This window comes from Peromyscus eremicus, chromosome 5 (genome assembly GCF_949786415.1).
Source record: "Peromyscus eremicus chromosome 5, PerEre_H2_v1, whole genome shotgun sequence".
Classification (NCBI taxonomy): domain Eukaryota; kingdom Metazoa; phylum Chordata; class Mammalia; order Rodentia; family Cricetidae; genus Peromyscus; species Peromyscus eremicus.
In genome coordinates this window covers 70,000,809-70,022,091 of record NC_081420.1, presented here as the reverse complement: position 1 = coordinate 70,022,091, position 21,283 = coordinate 70,000,809, and the positions used below count along the sequence as shown (strand labels likewise).

Below are 21,283 nucleotides of genomic sequence, written 5' to 3'. Positions count from 1 at the left end.
TTTTTTTTTTGACACAACATGATGGTGCAGGGAGCCAGAGAACTTGGTTCCGTGCAAAATTTTCGAGCACGAGAAAACATCAAAACCCAGCCCCGAAGGCCGGTAGCTCGAATCCCAGCGAGAAGGTTGTGCACAAACCCTCCTCGGGCGCGGGCCGGTTCCTCCAGCCCGGGAAGGCCGCAGACACAAAGCCGCCCTGAGTCCGTGAGTGGCCGCTGGGAACAAGGCCGCCGCGCTCGGCAGAAAGCGAAAGTCGGCCCCGGGGTCCGGCGGGGCCAGGCGGGGCCAGGCCGAGGCGCCGCCGGCTCGGTCCCATCGCGTCCAGACACGAAGTCTCCCGGTGCCCTGCAACCAGGACGCCGCGCAGGACGAAGCCAGGTCGGTTCAGCGGACGGCGGCGTGCGGCCAGCCACTCCCGAGGAGCTCAGAAGCAGGAGCGGGAAGGCCGCCCGGCTGGCGCCCGGCCGGGAAGTAGGGCCGCCCGCGCGCGGAGCGGAACGCCTGCGGTGGCGCGGAGTGAGACGCCGGGTGTAGTGCGGCAGAGCGCGCTCGTATATAAGCGCGCTGCTTCTGTGGGCCACAGGCATAGCTGAAGTTCGGGTGTTCTTGCTGTCGGGCTCCCCTTTCTGGGAGCTTGAGGATCTGTGCACCATCTGTGCACTCCAGTGGCCCTGCGGCCGTCCAGCTGGAGCCCTTGGTCCCGGAGGCACTTGCGTGGGCACCGGGCGTCCCGAGGGGGTGGCGACTTCAGCCTCGGGGAAGCCCTGGGCCTGGGGTTCCAAGCATGACTCGTCCACTTCCAGGGTTCATGTTTTGCCAGCGTCTGTTCCACGTCGCTTGGTCCCATCTGTCCCCTCATGCTTCACAGCAGGTGCTAGCAGGTTGGCTGGAGTTGGTCGGTGCTCCCTTCCCAAACTGAACTGCTGTCCATCAGGGTGGTGAAGAGGAACTGGAATGAGGACCATGCAGGTAAAGTTGTCTGAAAGCATATCGTGCCCCAAAAGGTGGCACAGCGTTGACTCAGTGTGAATACGGATCTGAAAATACTGTACTATGAGGGGAAATCTCAGAAAAGACCATGGTCAATTTGAGTCCATGTCTGAGTTTTTAGAAGATGTAAACTAGATACACAAAGCATTTGCCTGGCCAGAAATTGAAAGGAAAGGAGGACACTGGAGGCCAGAAAACAACTGTGTATCTCGAAAGGAGTGGTAGTTACATCACCGTTGCCACAATTCATTGAACTGCAGTCTAAGTGGATAAAGTTTATTCTATTCAAACTATAGGTAAAATAAATTCCTCAAAAGTTGGCTGCAGTAGTGTGTATTTTTTGTCGAGGGGGGGAGCGGGGGCGGGATTCTACCTTCTCATCAAATCTTAGCACTTAAAAATTGGCCTCGAGGTTAGCTTTTCTTTGGCAGTGTTTGAGTGTTGGATATACTTTCCTAAAAAATTTCACAATCAAAACAAACGATTTTTTTTCTCCCGGTTTTGGCTCTGGATTACTGTCTCATTAATGTGCCACTTTAGCAGCAATCGGTTGAGATCAATGCCAAATATCACTATTCGGGGTTGGGAGAGAGATAAAAGTCTGGACTTCTATTTATTTGGTTTCTGCTGGTGTATCCTCACAAGAATTAAGTCCTAGATCGGCTTTTACATGTTTTAAACATCTGGAAATTTGAAAAGTTGAGATGCATGGTTTTTGTGTAAAACAGAAAACACTTTCAATTATGATTATAAAGCTGTTAATCTGGAGCTCTAATTATATGTTTTTAAGTCATTTTCGCAAAGCTATGTTTTGCTTGTTCTAAGCTCACCAGGAGAGGATAAATTACAAGCCTTTAAAAGCAACATCTAGCTCACAATGCTTTGCAATTTTTCTTTGCATTATTTTAAATATCAGAGAGTGAAGGTCATGCTTTTAATGGTAATAGCCACTGATTTGTGGCAAAATGTTTATTGAAGATTCATCAGGCACATTCTGGCTCCCACCTGACCTGCCAATCATCTGTAACTTGATCAACAGTAATTTGAGATGGGACTGGCCAGGGTCATATGTTAAATAGAACATTTCCACTTTTCTGACCACAAAATCCTCCCTTTCCTGGCCACTTAAAAACTGTTACATAATCTGCAAACACGTGAATCTAATGATTTCTGCAGCGGACCTTGGTAAGGATCGTACATTTGCAAATATGCTTTTCTGTTGTCACAGAGTTTTCTACTAGCAACTTAACTGCTTAAAATTCTAACCTTGAAAATTATTTTTAAAATGTATTCTGCTTTCATCTACATCTGTAGTTAGTGAATTGGTTTTTACAGTGAAATTTTTTCCTCTTACTGTGTTTACAGTTTTTAACATTTGCGCTTGAAAAACCTTTCATCTGAATTTAATTATGACCAAAAAAAAAAAAAAATGAAGCAAGGCTGTGTAGATAATGTGTATATTTTCAAAGAAAGTAAAAGGCATTTAGGAATATCTTAGGCTATTCATGTCTATGAAATAGCAGAAGGAATCTTTTTTTTTTTTTTTTGGTTTTTCGAGACAGGGTTTCTCTGTGTAGCTTTGCGCCTTTCCTGGAACTCACTTGGTAGCCCAGGCTGGCCTCGAACTCACAGAGATCCGCCTGGCTCTGCCTCCCAAGTGCTGGGAATAAAGGCGTGCGCCACCACCGCCCGGCCTCAGAAGGAATCTTAAAGGAACAGGAGAACATCTCCTTAAATCCTGGTTGCTAGTTCTCCTCAAATTTCTGAGGACAGACAATGTTCAGCAACCATGCAGGTTTGTGCTTATAGATAGGTCCTGGCCTCTTCAGTAGGTCATAAGCTTGCTGTGGTTGTGTGCTAGTGTTCAAAACATTTTTATAATTCTTTATGCCACTAGTGTCTGAGTCACATTTTAAATGGCATAGTCAGTGTTCAAATCTTTGCCCACTCAGAGCAGAACAAACTGTTAGAAATATCTGAAAGTCATTTGCCACCTCACCTAGCTTACCAGCATTGTTAGACAGGTGAAATTTTAATAAGAAAGAATAACAAAACTAAGTAAAATGAGCAGTACTTAAAACAAAAGCACAATAACCAAATCATCATCATCATCATCATCATCATCATCATCCTCATCATCATCCAAAGAAGGAGGATTGAAGAATGACTACTGCAAGAGAAATGGATGAATTAGAGACTGATAAAAACAGATCAATTCCAAAGGAAAGAGATCAAGACAAATCTCTGGAGAAATCCCTGAAAAATCTGTTTAACAAATTATACGGAACATAAATCAAACTGTAAAACACAAAGGAGCTAGCACTGATAAGGAGTTTGTTTTTAATTACATGCTGCTACCATGACTACATTTTTGTTTTTATTTTTCCTGGAAAGACAAAAATCACTAAAAATTAGACAAGGAGGAGGAGGAGGAGGAAAGTGAAGTGTAAATCAAAGCCAAGGAAGGGCTTTTTAAAGGCTTTAGGCTTAGAAATGCTATAGGCATATCCCAACAAACTTCACAGGACATATAATTTCCTTTTAGAATATATAAATACTTTAAAGATTGTTTTTTATGAATTGAAATGTATCATAAAACTTTTCCAAAATGTTACAAAAAAAAATTTAAATGTAACTTCATACAACAAACCCAGTGTCAGCAAATTAAATTGAAATACAGTAAATCACTTTTAGCATGGTACTTTTTTCTAGAAATAAAATTTTATTTATTTATTTATTTATTTATTTATTTATTCATTCATTCATTCATTTATTTTGGTTTTTCTTTTTTTTAAATTTATTTTATGTAAGAGATTTTCTAGTCATTTTACTTATCAGCCACAGATTCCCCTGTCCTTCCCGCCATCCTCCCTCCTCCCACCCCCCAGCCTTTCCCCCCAATCCATCCCCCATTCCCACCTCCTCCAAGGCAAGGTCTCCCCTGGGGAGTCAGCCCAGCCTGGTACATTCAGTTGAGGCAGGTCCAGTCCCCTCCTCCCTGCACCAAGGCTGAGCAAAGTGTCTCAGCATAGGCCCTAGGTTCCACAAAGCCAGCTCATGCACCAAGGGCAGGTCCCGGTCCCACTGCCTGGGGGCCTCCCAAACAGTTCAGGCTAATTGACTGTCTGACTTATCTAAAGGGCCTAGTCCAGTTCCATGGGGGCTCCTCAGCTATTGTTTTTTTTTAAGACAGGGTTTCTCTGTGTAGCCCTGGCTGTCATGAACCTCGCTCTGTAGACCAGGCTAGCCTCGAACTCAGAACTCAGAGATCTGCCTACCTCTGCCTGGGATTAAAGGCTTGAGCCACCACTTCCCAGTGAAATAAGATATTTTAACATTATAAAAATATAGCTAATACAGTTAGGCCATAAAAGAAAAAGTCTTAAGTGATAAAACTCTAATATCTGTTCTTGATTAAAACAACTACTTTAAAAACATATTTGTTTTTATCTTCTATGTATGGGTACCATGTATGTGCAGTGCCCACAGAAGCCAGACAAGTGTGTTGACTCCTCCAGAACTGGACTTACATGGTTGTTACATGCCATCTGAGTGCTGGGAACTGAACCTGGGTCTTGTGCAAGAGCAACAAGTGCTTTTAATCACTGAGCTATCTCCCCCACCCACAGATAATTTTTAAAAACTCAGCAAAAAGAAAATCATTAACCAATGTTATCTTTCAATAATGGTTTATAAAATAATTTATAAGGAAGCTAATTCTTCTATCACCACACCTCATTCTTCCTGCCCAGAAATAACTTCTATTGGTAGTTTCTTGCAAACTCTTCCAGAAACTCTCATACGTGTGTTCTTTTCTCCTTGGAACAAATTGTGTGTGTGTGTGTGTGTGTGTGTGTGTGTGTGTGTGTGTGTGTGTATTCTTCAATAGCTCCCTGCCCCCCTTTTTGAGACAACAACCTGTTACTGAACCTGGAGCTCACCAGTTAGTGAGGCTGGCTGAAGAATGAGCCCCCATTCCCACCCCACCCCAGGCTGGGGTTACAGATGCACGCCCCTGGCTTCCATGTGAGTGCTGGAAACTAAGTCAGGTTCTTGTTCTTACACAGATGGCCCTTTACCAACTGAGCTGTCTCCCAGCCCATGAAAAATTTAAAAAATAAAATCACACCTGGATATTGTCCTGTGCTTGCGTTTTTAATTTCATAAACTTGACTGTCCTTTTGTGTCAGCATTTTTTATAATTGTCAACTATAATTACATGAATGAATCACAATTTTCACTCACTAATTGGGAACCACTTAGATTGCTATCTAGTTTTCTGCAATCACATAGCAGTGGAATGTTCCTATTAGTTAGGAAAAACCATCATTGAACTTCTTTGACTATTAGTTAGGACTAATACCTCATAATGGAAATGAAGAGCACTGTATGAATAGGTATTTCTCCCATCCAAGTACTGAACAGGCCTGTCCCTGCTTAGCTTCCGAGATCAGACAAATCAGGAGTGTTCGGGGTGGTATGGCTGTAGACATGAATAGGTATTTCTAAGCCTGTATCCAGAAGGGGAGAGTTTGTATCCCTTTGAAAGTATATGCAAAAATGTTGAAGGTAAGTGATTGGCAAATGTTATATTATTATTCACTCTACTTTTGTTCATATTTTAAAATTTCTATACTTAATCAATCATATAACCATAGAACCATTATCATTAAAATCATATATAAAGATGCTTATTATCACTGTTGTGATTTAAAGTTATGTTGAAGTACCCAAAAAGACAAAAATGTAAATAATAGGGAGACTATTGTAAAAAGTGGGAAAAATGCTTTTATTTGCAGGTAATACTTCTACCTGCAAAACTTTAGAGACCTAATTGAAAAGCTACTGTAAAATATTGAAAATTGGGGCTTGGGAGATGGTTCAATGGGTAAAAGTGTTTGCTGTGTAAATATGGGAACCTAGCTGGGCCATGGTGGCTCACACTTTTAATCCCAGTACTCAGGAGGCAAAGGCAGGAAGATCTCTGAGTTCAATTCAAGGCCAGCCTGGATGACATAGTGAGTTCCAGGACAACCAGGGCTACACAGAGAAACTTTGTCTTGAAAAACCAGTGTGTGTGTGTGTGTGTGTGTGTGTGTGTGTGTGTGTGTGTGTGTGTGTGTCTGTCCATCCCCAGCACTGAAGGCAGAGACAGGCAGATCCTGGGAGCATTTTAGTCAGCCAGTGAAAGACTCCTGGAAGGAAATAAGGTAGAGAGAGAGAATGGGACACCTGATGTCCTCCTCTGGCCTCTGTAGGTATATACACAGGTGTGTGCATCTATACACATGCACACCCACATGGAATGCAAACATACGCTGTATACATATATATGTGCATACATGTATGTTATATATAAAAAGGTTTTCTAGTGATCTACCAATTACCTGTTGGGTAATACAACTGTTGAAAAGACCCTATTCAAAGTAACTAAATGACCCTACACACATACATAATGTTGGCAAGAACTGAGTGAGATCTATATCCCAAAGGAAAAGGGGGGCAAAGACTTGAATCAAGATATATATGCTACTGGGTAAATATCTATAATTTTAACTAAAAAAAAATCTCCAATTTTTTTGGAGGTTTGATTTGAAACAATTTCTATCTGGAGGAAAAAACAGAGTAACCAGCATAGATCTAAGATGAAGAGTAAAAGCAGAGATGGTCACTTCACCAGATGTTCATACATATTAGAAAGACTAATAATTACAGTGATATTAAATTACTGAAAAAAGATTGACAAATAGATTAATAGTTTTGAATAGATAGCTCTGAATTCAATATGTCAGTAAATGAAGCATCACTAATGGGGAGGACATGGATTATCAACAAGCAGTACTAGGAATCCTGGCCAGTGGCTGTGGAGACATCTGACTGAGCACATGCTTCTACATGCTGAAATCCATCCCCGGTTAAAGAGGGAGGCGTGAAGAGGGTAAAGGGAGCAATGGGACACTGAAAGTGTAGTGCAAGACAAAAGTTACAAGTAATAAGTCGGAGCGCAGCTGTTTGTGATGGCTATCACGTAGGAGAGCTGGCATTTGCATGCTAGCATCGGTCCTTCACGGTGTTCTGGGACTTTGTACAGTTGCATCAATATATGTGCATGTCAGTGCGAGAAACCCCTCAGAAGAGAGCTCTTTGAAAGACTCATCCCGTTTCTTTTGGAATGCTCAGGTTTTGTTGTTTGTATATTTTGTGTGTTCTCCCCTCATTTCTCTCCCATGGGGTAACATTTAGGTTGTAAATGCTTTTTTTCTCCAGTTTCTTTTTCAAAAGTGTGCCTGAAACATGGCACTTTCCTATATTCTCTGGAAGAGAAGGATTTAAAATTATGCTGAGATCTATAAAACAACAATAATGTAAATGATAGGAAGACTGTTGCATGACAGTGGAAAGGATGCTTTTGTATTTATTTACACAATACTTTGGCCTATAAAAACAGAAGTAAAGTACCTAGAGAACCAGTTGACCTCTTTACCATACTCATTTTCCAGACTGGAAAGGATGATTTCTTTGTGTATCTGCATGTACACACACACACACACACACACACACACACACACACACACACACCTTTTAAGGACACATTGACATCAAAGTGAAAAGTCAACACAAACAAACCACTTGAAGTAAATGTATTAATGAAGCCATGGGGGTGAGCTGGGTTTGGTGAGAGGCAAAGGTTCCTTCAAATCCTCAGAGGATGGTTCTCAACCAGCATCCTCACATCTTGCTGCTGCTTCCATTCTTAACTGCCACAGGCCACACTCAGGGGCTATAGCTTAACTGTGGCAGTCCCCAAATAAGAACCCATCCCAGAGGCCTTGGGCTACAGAGATGGGAGACTTAGAGGAAGTGCCCTGCCTTCAGTGGGACCCTGCAGCTGCCTGCCTTTGTGTTGGCATTTATAGGGAACAGAGATGGCCGTAAGCGTGTTCTGACCTTGTGATCTGCAGGAATTCCCTCATGTAACCATTACCGAACAACCCTAGAATATAGGTATTTTCTGTATTATGAAACTGAAGTACAGAGAAGTAAAGAACCTTGCCATCATCCACTCAAATGGAAACAGGTGTGGCTGTGGTTTGAGCTCTTTGTAGGAGGCTCTTACGATCTTCACAACTTTGTGAGGAGGTCAAGAAATATCCTTCCTAGTTTATACTAAGGCAGTGGGAAGCGCAAATGGGTTACTGGAATTAATACATTTTTGTTCAGTGATCAGAAAGAAACAGCTGAGCAGGGATAGATATGTGATAAGGAATGAATGGAGGGAAAACGGCTTAAAAAGGGCCCTGAACTTTTTTAGATGAAACATGAGCTCCATAAAGGGGAAGAGGACTCGAGAAGAAGCACACGGTGGTAGTGTGGTGGCGGTCCTGAGCACAGAGAGAATGCAGACATGCCAGCCTTAGAACTGTCGAGATCCACAGCAGTCTGGGTAGTAGACAGGAGCAGAAATCACACCCATGCTGCTCCCTCCTGTGGTTTTGGAATCTACCTTCCTGAAATACTAGCTCCCATTTGGTATCGCTGTTTATGTAAGACTCTTATTCATTGTGTGCAACTGTTTATCTAAGACGCTTATTAATTTAGATCTCTGCTTATTTACATAGCTTTTGTTAGTTTAGATAACAAGAGTGTAAGCTGAATGTAAACCACCAAAATGAAGTTTCGATTAAGCAGAAGGATTTTTGCTTACTTTCTGAATATAAGCGTGGCAATCAAGTTTAGGTAACTATTTTTGGAGTTTTAGAACTAAAACAGTATCCGTTAGCCTCTGAACTTGCTGCTTGACTTTTTTAATCATACTTTTTTTTTTTTTTTTTTTTTGGTTTTTCAAGACAGGGTTTCTCTGTATAGTTTTGGTGCCTGTCCTGGATCTTGCTCTGTAGACCAGGCTGGCCTCGAACTCACAGAGATCCACCTGGCTCTGCCTCCCGAGTGCTGGGATTAAAGGTGTGCACCACCACTGTCCAGCTTAATCACACTTTTTAAAAAAATTCTGAAGTGTTCTATAAGTAGCCTTACAAGCAACATACATATGACGAAAAACTTTTATAAAATGATTTGCTAAATGTGATTATTTTCCATTAAGATTGTCACTTACCTGATTTTTGTCTGGCTAATTTGGTAGATATCGAAACTGATGAATTGTTAAAAGTGTTTAGTTTTTTTTTTTTTAATTTAAAATTGATGCTTATCTGCCAGCTGCAAGGGGAATTTGTTTACCTCCTTTATGTTTCAATGTTGTCCAGTTTTGCATAAAGGTATGTCCCTATCAGAGTTACCATTACAAATATTGTCTCTTTAGTGTTAACACATAAATAAGTGTAAGTTCTAAATCCTCTACCAAAGTAGCAAATTCCGAGTCCTAAGCCCTTCCCAGCCTCCCCTGCACCTCTCCACATACATTCTTTCCTCTCTAATCTCTGTCATCCAAGTCCCTCGGTGACTTAGAGCAACCAAACAGGTTTCTAGTGTTTGAACTAATAGGTTTTATGGTTTTTTTGTTTTTAAAAGATTTTTCAGTCTGAAATATTTTGGCTATGCCTCTGGGGAGAAAAATAAAAGATACTTTTAATCCATGGTTATAACAACCTTTTTATGATTTTCTTTTAATTGCTAGAGCTGACATGAAGGAATACAAGATGATTCATTCAGTGAGAATTTGGATGCTGGTGGAAATCCAGGTGAGTTGAAAGAAAGGCCTGGAACTTGTGGGGGAAATGGTGCGGGGAGGAGAAAAGAAAACTGAACACATGCAGGAAAACCCACACAGGCAGCTTGAGCTCTACTGTTTAAGCCCGATCAAGGCCAGTGACACACCACAAACACCAGGATGGGGGGGTGGGGCGGGAGCCCAGGGTGAAAAGTTCCTAAGCTGACTATTACGTAGATGTAACTCACTGACTAGTGTGCCCATGTGGGATTTTAATTACTCGGACATCTGTTTAGCGAAGTGTACTGCTAAATAGGGATCAGATACAGAGATCAGATTACGTGGGGAGGAGAGTGGAGATGACATTCATGAGTCAGAAAGGAGAGCTATCAGCCAGGGGAAAATCAATCCTGGCCTTACGTCTCACCAACAGAGAAGCAATTATTTTAGCTGTGGGGCTGGTTAGCATCCTCGGCCATGAATTTAATTAAATAAGCCTCGAGTGGCGGAAAACAGAACAAAACACCGTATTTAACTGTCAGTAAAACATGCAGCATATAAATGATCCAAATGCCTCCCCCCCCTCCCATAGGTCTGTCATAATCTTCCTTCCTTTGCCTAACTTAGTCTTTTCTTCCCAAAGGCCTCCAGTGAACTCGTTGGTATAGATGGTTTAAACCAGAGCAGCGGAATGTAGCATGGACATCGTTGCAAAGGAGTAATTTGAAAAATGGAAGAAAAAAAAAAAAGATGCAAGGATTGAGTCTCCATTTGAGTTCCTTCCTTGGGCTCAGTACAAACGCTAATAAATTCACAGGGATATCTTGAAATAAAACCCCTGTGACACTCTTACTGATCCTTATTTGGCACCTTGGATGGATAAGGCAAAAGACACAAAACTTAAAAGTTCAAGTGGTCAGAGCAAGAACGGTAGGAAACTTCCCTAAGCATGGAAGAGACCGAGAAGAGTACATGGTTGCTTTTGAGATGGGTATGGCCACGTAGAGCCCTCTTCTGGGTCTTTCTTTGTCTCAGGACTAGCTCCGGACTCTGGTCTCCTTCCCCTTCCTCAACTGCCTCCCTGGGCAACACCAAAGTTCTTCCACAGCCCAACCTGGATTCATCTGGCTTCCTCCAGATGCCGGTCTAGAACTGCAAGCAGCAGTGTTTGTAGACAGCAGAATCCAGCAGGAGAGAACCTGAGTGAAACTGCACATTTACAAATGTGGTGCCAGCAGGGAGCAACCAAGCCACTGCCCTATAAAACAAGTACTGTGCGCTTAGTTCCTACTAGCAGGGAACAACCAAGCCACTGCCCTGTAAAACAAGTACTGTGTGCTTAGTTCCTACTAGCAGGGAACAACCAAGCCACTGCCCTATAAAACAAGCACTGTGAGCTTAGTTCCTACTAGCAGGGAACAACCAAGCCACTGCCCTATAAAACAAGCACAACCAGTGTGCTTCGTTCCCAGTGCCTCAGAGCCACTCCGAAAGACTCAGTTATCACTGTTTCAGGAGTCAATTCTAAAATTCCCAGGAGACTTTGATTGGTGAGTTCACACAGTAAATATTCAAGCGGCAGCTGTGGGATTCATGCTGAAGGTCTCCTCACAGTGTGTGTGTGTGGTGGGGGTGGTTCATTCCTCCTAGTAGTGGTTTTTGTTTGTTTGTTTGTTTTTGCTATTTTAAAATCCTAACAATTGCTTCAGGCACTGCAGTCTTACCATAGCAGAACTTGAAAAGAGCCTGTTCCTGTTTGGGCAAGCTGTCCTTTCATAGCGTCTTCACCTGGGCCAGGGATGTAGTTCAGGGACAGAACATTTGACTATCATGCTGTAGACTCTGGGTTTCATCGACAGCCCTGAAAAAAGAAGACACAGCCAGAGCGGAGTTCCTTTAAGGATCACCAATGGCCAGGATGGTTCATGGGACTCTGCAGGCTCATTCATTCCGTAATCTCTTCTTGATCACTTCCTAGCACCAGGCTGAACACAAAGAGGACCAAGTATGGCTCCTTGCTTGCCCTTGTGAGTAAACCTAGATGTGGGTATAGAATAAGCAACAATTTAAGGCTGCCTCAGAATAACTGCATATGAACACTGGGTTCTAAAACCTCTTCCCTTGTACGAGAAACCTGAGGATTTTTGCCTGGTGTGAGGCAGTCATTGGTACGGAAGGTAAGATGTCAACTATTCAGGGCCTTCCTTATGCTACCTGGAATGAGAACTGAGTTGACTCCATGAGGAAGCCTAGCCTGGTCTTATTTCTTTTCATGCTATAATTCAGAGGATATGGTTTGATTATGGAGTTGCTTTTTGAGAAGTTGATGGTGGGCCGGCCAGTGAGATAGCTCAGCAGGGAAAAAAAGTGTTTGCTGTGTGTAAGACCCACGGGTTTGATCCCAGAACCCATGTAAAGTTGTTAGGAGAGAGCTGGCTCCACAAAGCTGTCTTCTGGCCTTTATACTCCTGCTATGGCATGTAAGCCCACACATGCCCTTGACACACAAGACTTCGTATATAAAAAAAAACTTTCTGCCACTAACAATTCCAAAGCCTACTCCAGAGACACACGGATTGCCTCTGTGCTCACCATGTAAATTCTAAAATTCTTAGGAAATCTGAAGAACTTGGATTATTTTGATCTGGCTGGATTCCAATGTGACCCAGTTGCCTCAATGCTCTTAAATTACTTTTAGTCAAATATAGGTGTTAATTTTAAAATTTGACAAACTATTAAGATTCATTCTGGCTGTGAGTAGATTTAATTCAATTCATTTCTGGGGTTAGGACATAAAACATGACTAGCCATATGGAGTAGTACACATCTATAATCACAACACTATGGAGGCTGAGGCAAGAGGATCTCAAGTTCAAAGCCAGCTTAGGCTTCAAGCAAGACCCTATCTCAGAAAAATGGAAAAGGAAAATTTAAAAAAAAAAAAAAGCGTGACTCTTAGATTCTCCACTTGAGACAAGCAAGTGCAGGCTCATTGCTGGCCTTTACTCCTGAGGAAGCTGGGCATATTTGTGGGGAAACTACAGCTGCTGAGGCCACAGTGGGTCTCCAGTGTGGAGTAAGTACCTCTCCCTTCTCCTCACCCTAGCCCATCCCGTGCTGGTGCATAACCTAGTGCGTGCAAAAACCCAACCACTCATAGTCCCTGGTTGCCATGCCTACCCCAGACGTAATTTCTGTTCTTGTCAGTTTTCTGTTAAAACTAAGAATGGACGTCAAGAGATACCCCTATTGTATCACATGTGTCAAATATTCTTTCCTTCCTGCCTTCTTTCTGTAATGCAGCCTCGCCTCCTCTGGGAGACCAGGTTCAATAATCACTACTGCTACAGTATTGAGTACTGCACTGAGTGGCAGCTGCATTGTAAAGTATAATCAGATCCTGGATCCTTTAATGACATATCACCCCTCTGGGAAACAAGGTTTCCTGACCCAGAGAATGTAAGGTTTGGGTAACAGGAAGCACAATTGCCCAAATGTACCACCGAGAATGACATGAAGCAGGGTCATGCCTACTTCCCTCAGGCCTAATTTCCATATACTTTAGATATAGCACCCATAAAATGTTCATTGATTTAGGGGGGCATCTCAGTCTATGAAGTGTCATCTCTAGGCTGGAATCTCCAAACTGGAGAGAACTAGTGGACTCTGGTCCAAGGCACTGTTACATGGGCATCAGATAGTAACCGTAGCTGGAAGAGCCTTGGTGAATGGAAGACCACACTACTGAAACTCTACCTAACCATTGTCCCCGCACACTTGACCTATCCCTGTACCCTTGTGCCAGCACTACATTGCTCTGAGCTGACTTACATGCGTGGCTCAGTGGTGAATGTCTTTCAGTGTCACTTTGGTAGCAGCTGCTTTGAGGACGGTTGACATGAAATGGGGAAGTTCAACCTTCATATTCATACTAGGGTTTCTCCTGTGTCCCTGATCAAACGACTACCATGCATCTTACCCTGAGCCACACTTCTTCCCATGCAAAGTGGGTAACCAGTGGATCATCAGGAACTTTCCCCATTTTAAGGATTTCCCTTCACCACCCCTTTCAAGGTCATCTCAAGATTACGTAGCACAACAGCACCCATCCTTAGTTTGCACTTTTGACTAAGCAATCTGTGAAAAAATAGGTCACTGTCCCCTCACCCATCAGTCTGCTCAAAGGGCAACCCCATGCAGCCATAGTTATGAAGACCAGTACAATGGCAGTGGATGACATTTGGGTCTAGTCTCTGGTGTCTTCCCTCTATGTTCATGCCCAACTCCATGTCTGCTACTTCCTTTTAATGACAGATTACTTCTACGCCCACCCAGGTTTATGACTTGTGTATAACCAGACCTCTGGCTACACAGCTGCATGATGTCCCATGGTCAGATGATCCATCTAAGTCAGGCCATAGTAGTCTACAAGAACTTTTGGAATGTTGTTTCTATGGGTGGTGTGAATCTTGCTCCAGGATCCTAGAAGTCTATGCTGTGATTCTCCTTTAATGATTCCTAGTAACTTCCTGGCCTAATTTTCCCAACAAATCCCACTAATACCATAGGGTATTCTGAGTGGCATGTCAGAGCTTCCTGCTGTAAAGCTCTTTTACCTGGTAAAGGGATAGAACAACATTCTGGTGATGAGAAAACACCACTAAGTATGTTTCTGAGGCGACGACTCTCTCCTTAGACAGTGGGATAGAGATTTGAGAGTCATGCCGCTCTGGAAACTGAGCTAGTGACTGCAGCAGTATCTAGTGTGGTTTCCATTTCTGTGATAGAACACCGAGCAAAAGCAACTTGGGAAGGAAATGGTTGATTTGGCTTACAGGTTACAGTCCATCATCGAGGAAACCTAAGGCAGGACCCAGAGTCAGGAACTGAAGCAGAGGCCACAGACCTGCTGGTTTGCTTCCTCCAGCTTGTTAAAATCCTTTTCTTCGATAGTCTGGACCCACCTGCTTAGGGATGGCACCACCCACAGTGGGCGGGCTACTTCTTAATCAGTAATTAAGAAAATGCCCCTACAGACATGCCCACAGGCCAACCTGATGGAGACTCTTTTTTGTCTTTTTTTTTTTCTTTTCTTTTCTTTTCTTTTTTTTTTTGGTTTTTTGGTGACAGGATTTCTCTGTGTTACCAGCCTTGGCTGTCCTGGAACTTGCTCTGTAGACCAGGCTGGCCTTGAACTCACATGAATCCACCTGCCTCTGCCTCCTGAGTGCTGGGATTGCAGGCATGCACCACCACGCCCAGCTGGAGGCCATTTCTTAATTGAGACTGCCCAGCACAGGCAGCTACTGAAGTCTCCTAACCCATCCACTCTTGGTTTATCATTGTTTTAAGCTGTTACCCTCGTAGACCACCCTCATCTTGCCTCTAGAACATTGAGTTCTATTCACTGTCTTCATAGATACTTGGATAGGACCACTGGATGACATCACCTTGTCCTTTTGTTGCAATAATTGCACATTTTGCTTCTGGTGTTATCTGGCTTCTGTTATTCTGGGATCCTATCCTTGTTTCTGTCAAAGAGCCCCACTCTATAACTGTGTCACTTCGGTCAGCCCTCCATGCAGAAGACAGCCTCCACTGACGTCCTTAGTAATCATTACCCTGTTAATGTACTTTATCACATGGTCTGTCCTGTGGGCTCTGGCTGGTCAGTTCCATCCTTGCATAGTGTGACACTTGGAACTGTTGGTGCCTTTCATCACTCTGCTGTGACAGTTGTAACATTTCACATCTTTACAAACAGCTGATGTTTTCTCCAAGTTTCTATGAGCCACCCTAGCACCTGTGTCCCCTGCCAGGATGATAAATCCCTTATCCCGACAGAGTTCCCACTATGGATAAACTCTCCTTACGTAATTGTAGCCAGTATTCTCTGTGACTATAGTGTTAGGTATGAAAATGAGCCAAAGTCTTCCTTTCGTATGCAAAAGGAAAGTGTTATCACCACAATAAGGATTTCCTGCTAGAAGAGAGACCTGTTATCCCAGCCCAGGTTCTTGGCTAAATGAAGCACAGCAGACTTGCCTTCCTGGGAGAGACCTGCCATCTTGTAATAAGGATATATTATCAGTATATTAATTTTTGTCTAATTTTTAAAATAAAAGTGCATTTTAAAATAAAAATGTTCTTTTACAATATGCTTTGCTTTTAATACATAAAAAACTCTTAATTTGATCTTATATCCAATGTTTATAAGTGTAAGATTAATGGCTCAGTTTTTTTAAAGAATTATTATTATTATTATTATTATTATTATTATTATTATTATTTTGTGTGTAAGCACGTGTGCATGCAAGAGTGTGCACATGGGTACCTATGGAGGCCAGAATTTGATGTCAGATCTCCTGGATCTGGAGTTACGGATGGTTTTGAGTCCCAGAAGTGGGTGCTGGGAACCTAACTCTGGTCCTCTGCCAAAGTTACAAGCACTCTTTAACTGCTGCTCCTCTCCCCAGCCCTCAGTTGGTATTTCTGCTAACTTTAACTCTAGGTTTCACTGTGGAATGTTCTTTTTGGTAAAGAAGTGGGAAATGATGGTAGTAAGCACAGATGTTTCTAGGCTTTGTAAAAGAAAAATGCTGATTCCTTTTACGAGATTAACTTTGCTGCTGGCTCCATGGTGTAGTGTTTAGTGCTCTGAACTTTGAATCCAGAGATTAACTTTGAATTTTTCAAATTAATTTATTTATACAGCAGTGTTACCTGGGGTGCTTTTCTAAACAGCATTTCCCAAAAGCTGGAAGAGTAGCAAACTGTCATTGAGTGTTTGCGTGCACAACAGTGCAGAGCATGTTCTGTACAGCAGCGCCGGTACTTCTGGGTGTCATGGTCTGTGCATTGGACATCATAGATTTGCGTATTTACAAGGAGAATTTTCCAGCAGATGGCAGTCAAGTGTCTGTTTTAACAAAATAAGATTATTCCACCAATTTCTGCCAATGGAAATAATGTCTTGAGAACTGACCACCCTTTTCAACTCACACACAGTATGTGGAGGGATGGCGGCACTGCTTACTCTCCTGCCGAGTCCTATGCGTTTTCAGCCTTGTTTAACCCTCAGAATTGTATCCAGGGAGCGCTGTTGGTAACCAGCCCATGGCCTCACTCAGCTCATAGTAGTTTGGGGATTCTCGTGGATCTTGGTCTCCTTAAAACTCTGTAGTCCCTTCTACACTACACTATTTCAGAAAACTAAAGCCTCAGAACTTGAAGAGACTTGACTGACCATAGTGTAGTGAGAGAGTTGTCTCAGTCTAAATCAGCCAGGGGCCAGCAGCCCTGGCTCAGCCCAGCCTGCATTCCTTCTGCCCACTGCAGGCTCTCTGCGGTGCTGGAGATACTGGGAGCACCAATGCTTGTATGGTTTACACTGTACATGCCACAGAAATATGTAAAATGAAGAACTCAATGTAGGTTTGAAATCATTCCCACACAGCTGAACATCTTTATATCCAGCATACTTTGAACATATACCATCAGTAATGTATACATTTTATATTTTAGTATAAATTTTTTACTAAGAATGTGTTGCCAATAAATTCTATGCATGGACAAACTAACAGGCTTTGGTTAATGTGTAACTATCTATACCAGACCATCTTGTGATGGTGATATATTAATATTCTTGGTCCAGCATTCAGTTAAAATTACTATAGAAAAAATACCAATCATGAATGAAAGGACCTCAGAAATACATATTTTTATACTGATTACTAAATTAATTACTGAGGAAATACTTTCCCCTAAACCCATTTTAGGTAAATAGTGAAAACTCTGCTCTGTAAAACAAAGAAACTGCTGTGTCTCCAGGAATTTTATTTTAAAATTCTTGAATAACATGGATAAATTTTCCCCAATTTTTTCCCTAACTGTACAAGGCTTAGGAAGCCATCTGAAGTTGGGCTAACTTCTTAATGGCGTCTTTCCTGGGTTCTACGATCTGGAATGTTTTTGCTTCCCTCCCCCCATTTCACACTATAACTGACATTTACAGACAAAGCTCTGAGTTCTTTAAAGCAGTTCCTCTGATTAGGATCTGACTGTAGAGCCTCCAGGACTAATGAAAAACAAAATGATGTTCATATTTTACCAAAACCTAATTTTAGAACTCCAAAATACAACAGTTATAGATACAGACTTGTCACTTGACCCCATCAGTCTCTAAAAAGTAACTACAAATTAAGTTTTCTAAATGTCAAATTTGATGGCCAAATAAGCCCCACTGTTTGCTAGCACCTATCTAAAGGGATGTTACAGAAATTTCTTTGTCCTTTTAGGGTCAGTTTCTAAACCTGATTTCTTGGAGATGGCCTTCGGGATTTAAGGCCAGGGTGACTGTTGGGCAGGGCTTTATCTCTAGCAGCAAGTAAAGCTTTCATTCTTTAAGAGAAGGGGCTTTCGTTGAGAAGAAAGGTTACAAAAACAGGCCAATGTCCTATGAATATGAAGTTGTCATTTGTTTCGCATGCTGAATTAAATATGACTGCTTTGTGCTCAGCGGCTTGTGGCTGTTTTGCTCCATCTGGGAGAGCGTGTATGTGTGTGTTAGAAAACCCCATGAGGGCAGGAAGTGTAGCTTTGCTTTAGTACAAATCATTGGACTTAACCCCCACTTAGTTAAGAATGAGGACTAGGAGACACTGCGTAACTGCTGGCCAACATGTCTAACTTTGTCCATCAGATCTCCCACAGATCACATCAAGTTTATGTAGAATGGAGGTGTTACAGCACTGTCACCTGCTTCATATAAGCTGTTTCCATGAGCATCTTCTGAGAAAGCTGAATGTTATCATCACCCTTCCTCCCTACGAGGCGAGTGACCAGAGCCCAGGCTTCACTATCCCTTTCAGAAAGGTACTGCTCATTTGATCTCTTCCCACACAGGTGACGTAGCTTCATCTACGAAAAAGAAGGTCTGGCCAACTCTACTCCCAAATACCTAACAGCAGTTATCCCTCATACGTGAGGACTCTGTATAAAAAGTTAAAATTTGAATAAACTGCAGGGGACTGAGAGAGAGGTCAGTCTGCAGAGACAATTGGCACCAACAAAACTCAAACGAGGAGTGAAGATACCAGAGAATATCGTCAATGGCAGACATTATGTTTGCTTTAACACACATAAAAGGATTTTCAATGCCATATTTAAAAAGTTTAATGTTGCTTAAAATGTCTTATAATGAAACATTTTATACACGTGGGTGTGGAGGCATGCCCCTTAAAGCCAGTATTTCAAAGGCAGAGGCGAGCAGACCTCTCAGAGTTGGAGGCCAGCCTGGCCTACCTTGTGAGTTTCCAGGACAGCCAGTGGCACATAGAAGACAGACCCTGCCTCAAACAAAACAAACAAAAAAAGAAACATAACTTAAAATTTCCTGATCCCATCTGATCAAATTAGAAACATCTAGCAGAACGGTATTATTTTATTCTTAGTGTAGTATTCTTTGATAAAGATAAAATGACATAGAAAGTGAACAACGTCAACTACAAAGTGTAATGGTAATAGGAAGAAGCAAGAGGGAATTCACCATTCTAATATCTAAGGATATTTTAACCTAGGTAAATTAATTTTTGTTACCACCATTGTGGTCATCTAAGAAAATCTGCTGTGGTGGTTTTGTTGGTTGTTTTGGTTTCAGACGGCGTATTCTGTCACACAGACTAGTCTCGGACTTGAACTCCTGACACCATGGTTTCCCCAGTGCTGAGCTATCACACATGATTGAAAAAGTCTAGTTAATGATGAAGCCAGGCGGTGGTGGGGCACGCCTTCAATTCCAGCACTCAGGAGGCAGAGACTGACAGATCTCTATGAGTTCAAGGCCAGCCTGGTCTACAGAGTGAGTTCCAGGACAGCCAGGGCTACACAGAGAAACCCTGTCTTGAAGAACCAAAAACCAACCAACCAACCAAACACAAAAAGGACTGGTGAAAGCTACTTTTATCTTCTCAAATCATTAAATGGCTCATAAGACAGACTGGATAGACAGGAAAGAGAAAGGGAAGCTAAAAAATTGGGAATAAAATAAAGCGATATTTTCCTATGCAATGAGTCTAAGAAATTGCTGTAAGGAAATAAAATGGGCTATGGAAGTGTTAAGAAAGGAAATCAGGAGTGGGGATTATGCATTGGACACACATGACCATGAGTTCAGTCCTCAGCATGCTCACAAGAAAGAAACCACTAGAGACTAGTTTGACACAAGGAAAAGAGATGGGAGTTTGGTGCTGGTTATGAAGAAGCTTTTAAAGCTGCAACAAAGCTGTTTGCTGGGAGAAGGTAAGGAAGTCAGAGGTAAACCCAGGAGAGTGCTCCATGTAAACGGGTAGGGGTCTAGGGAGGAAACTTGAAACCAGGTTTTCAGGACTGGGCCCACTGTAGCCTGGGAATTTTCTGAGTTATCCTGTCCCTCTCTGGTCTTCAGGTCTCCAGGAAAGGGCACTCAAGAAATACATCTTTAGGAGACATAGAAAGATGGCTTAGTGGTTAAGAGCCCTGGCTGCTTGCTCTTCCAGAGGACCCTAGTTCAATTCCCCCGCACCCACATGATGGCTTACAATTATCTGTAACTCCAGTCCCAGGAGATCTGAAGCCTTCTTCTGGCCTCTGTGGGCACCAGGCATGCACATGGTACACAGATATACATGTAAACAAAACACTCATACGCATAAATAAAATTAATTAAAAAGAGAAATATCCCATTAGACCCAAAGACATAGGCATAACAACCAAGATTCCTGAATCCAAGCACAAGTTCCTAAGGCCAGAAGTGCATTGGCTAAGTAGAAAAAAATTTTTTAAAAATTGCAATGCTATTTTTAATGTTTTGTTAGAATCTGCTTTGATCCCATTACAGCTTCTTAAGTGAAATGCGTTAAGCCTGAGTCTGCTGCTATTCTGCTCAAATTATACCTTAAATCCCTGAGTATGTGAATTCTGAAAATATGTTGGGAAGGTGAACCTGGGACAAGGGAATCCTGAAGACCCATTTTCCATGTCTGCAACCTTGAATGGGAATCACGATAAGACCTCTCAGTGAGAATGGAGAGCTTGAGTGTCAGAGTACATGGAAGGTAAGGAACACTTCATGTAGGGTAAGAAGAAGAGTTTTAAAACATGTAATAAAAGAGGGCTTTCCTAAATCCTTAGGAAACCAGACAGGCTGTCTGTAGATAGATCTCTTGTGTTAATTCAATGCACTTAAGTAGCCATGGGGTTTTAAGGGCCCTGCATTTCTGTCACATTTTCCTCTTTCCATACTCCCTTCCTATTTTCTATGTAACTGACAGGTCAGTTTTCCTTACCCACCCCCAGGAGGAAATAACTAAGGGTTTTCTTTCTTTTTTTTTTTAATCCAAATAATGCATCATAAATTTTTAATTTATTTCTTCTTTTTTTATTAAGAGATTTTTCTATTCGTTTTACATATCAACCACAGATTAACTAAGGGTTTTCAACCAGCATGTCTCATTTATATCTAGTCAAAGGATATGTGTGTTGTGTTGTGTTTATGTGTTTTGTAGAAAAATAAGTACCTTAAAACCCTTTATTGCCTTTTAAATCTTCCTTTATGCATATCTCTATACATGCAAATAATTATGACTAGTC

The 21,283-nt window shown here is 42.1% G+C and overlaps 1 long non-coding RNA gene across 1 annotated transcript; it reads left to right on the top strand.

Annotated features, from left to right (window-relative positions):
- Positions 1-599: 599 nt before the first annotated feature.
- On the top strand, positions 600-10,618 carry LOC131910547 (uncharacterized). Its single transcript, XR_009379153.1, has 3 exons — positions 600-969; positions 9,623-9,686; positions 10,299-10,618. It is a non-coding gene; the product is annotated as an uncharacterized LOC131910547 (long non-coding RNA).
- Positions 10,619-21,283: the final 10,665 nt, after the last annotated feature.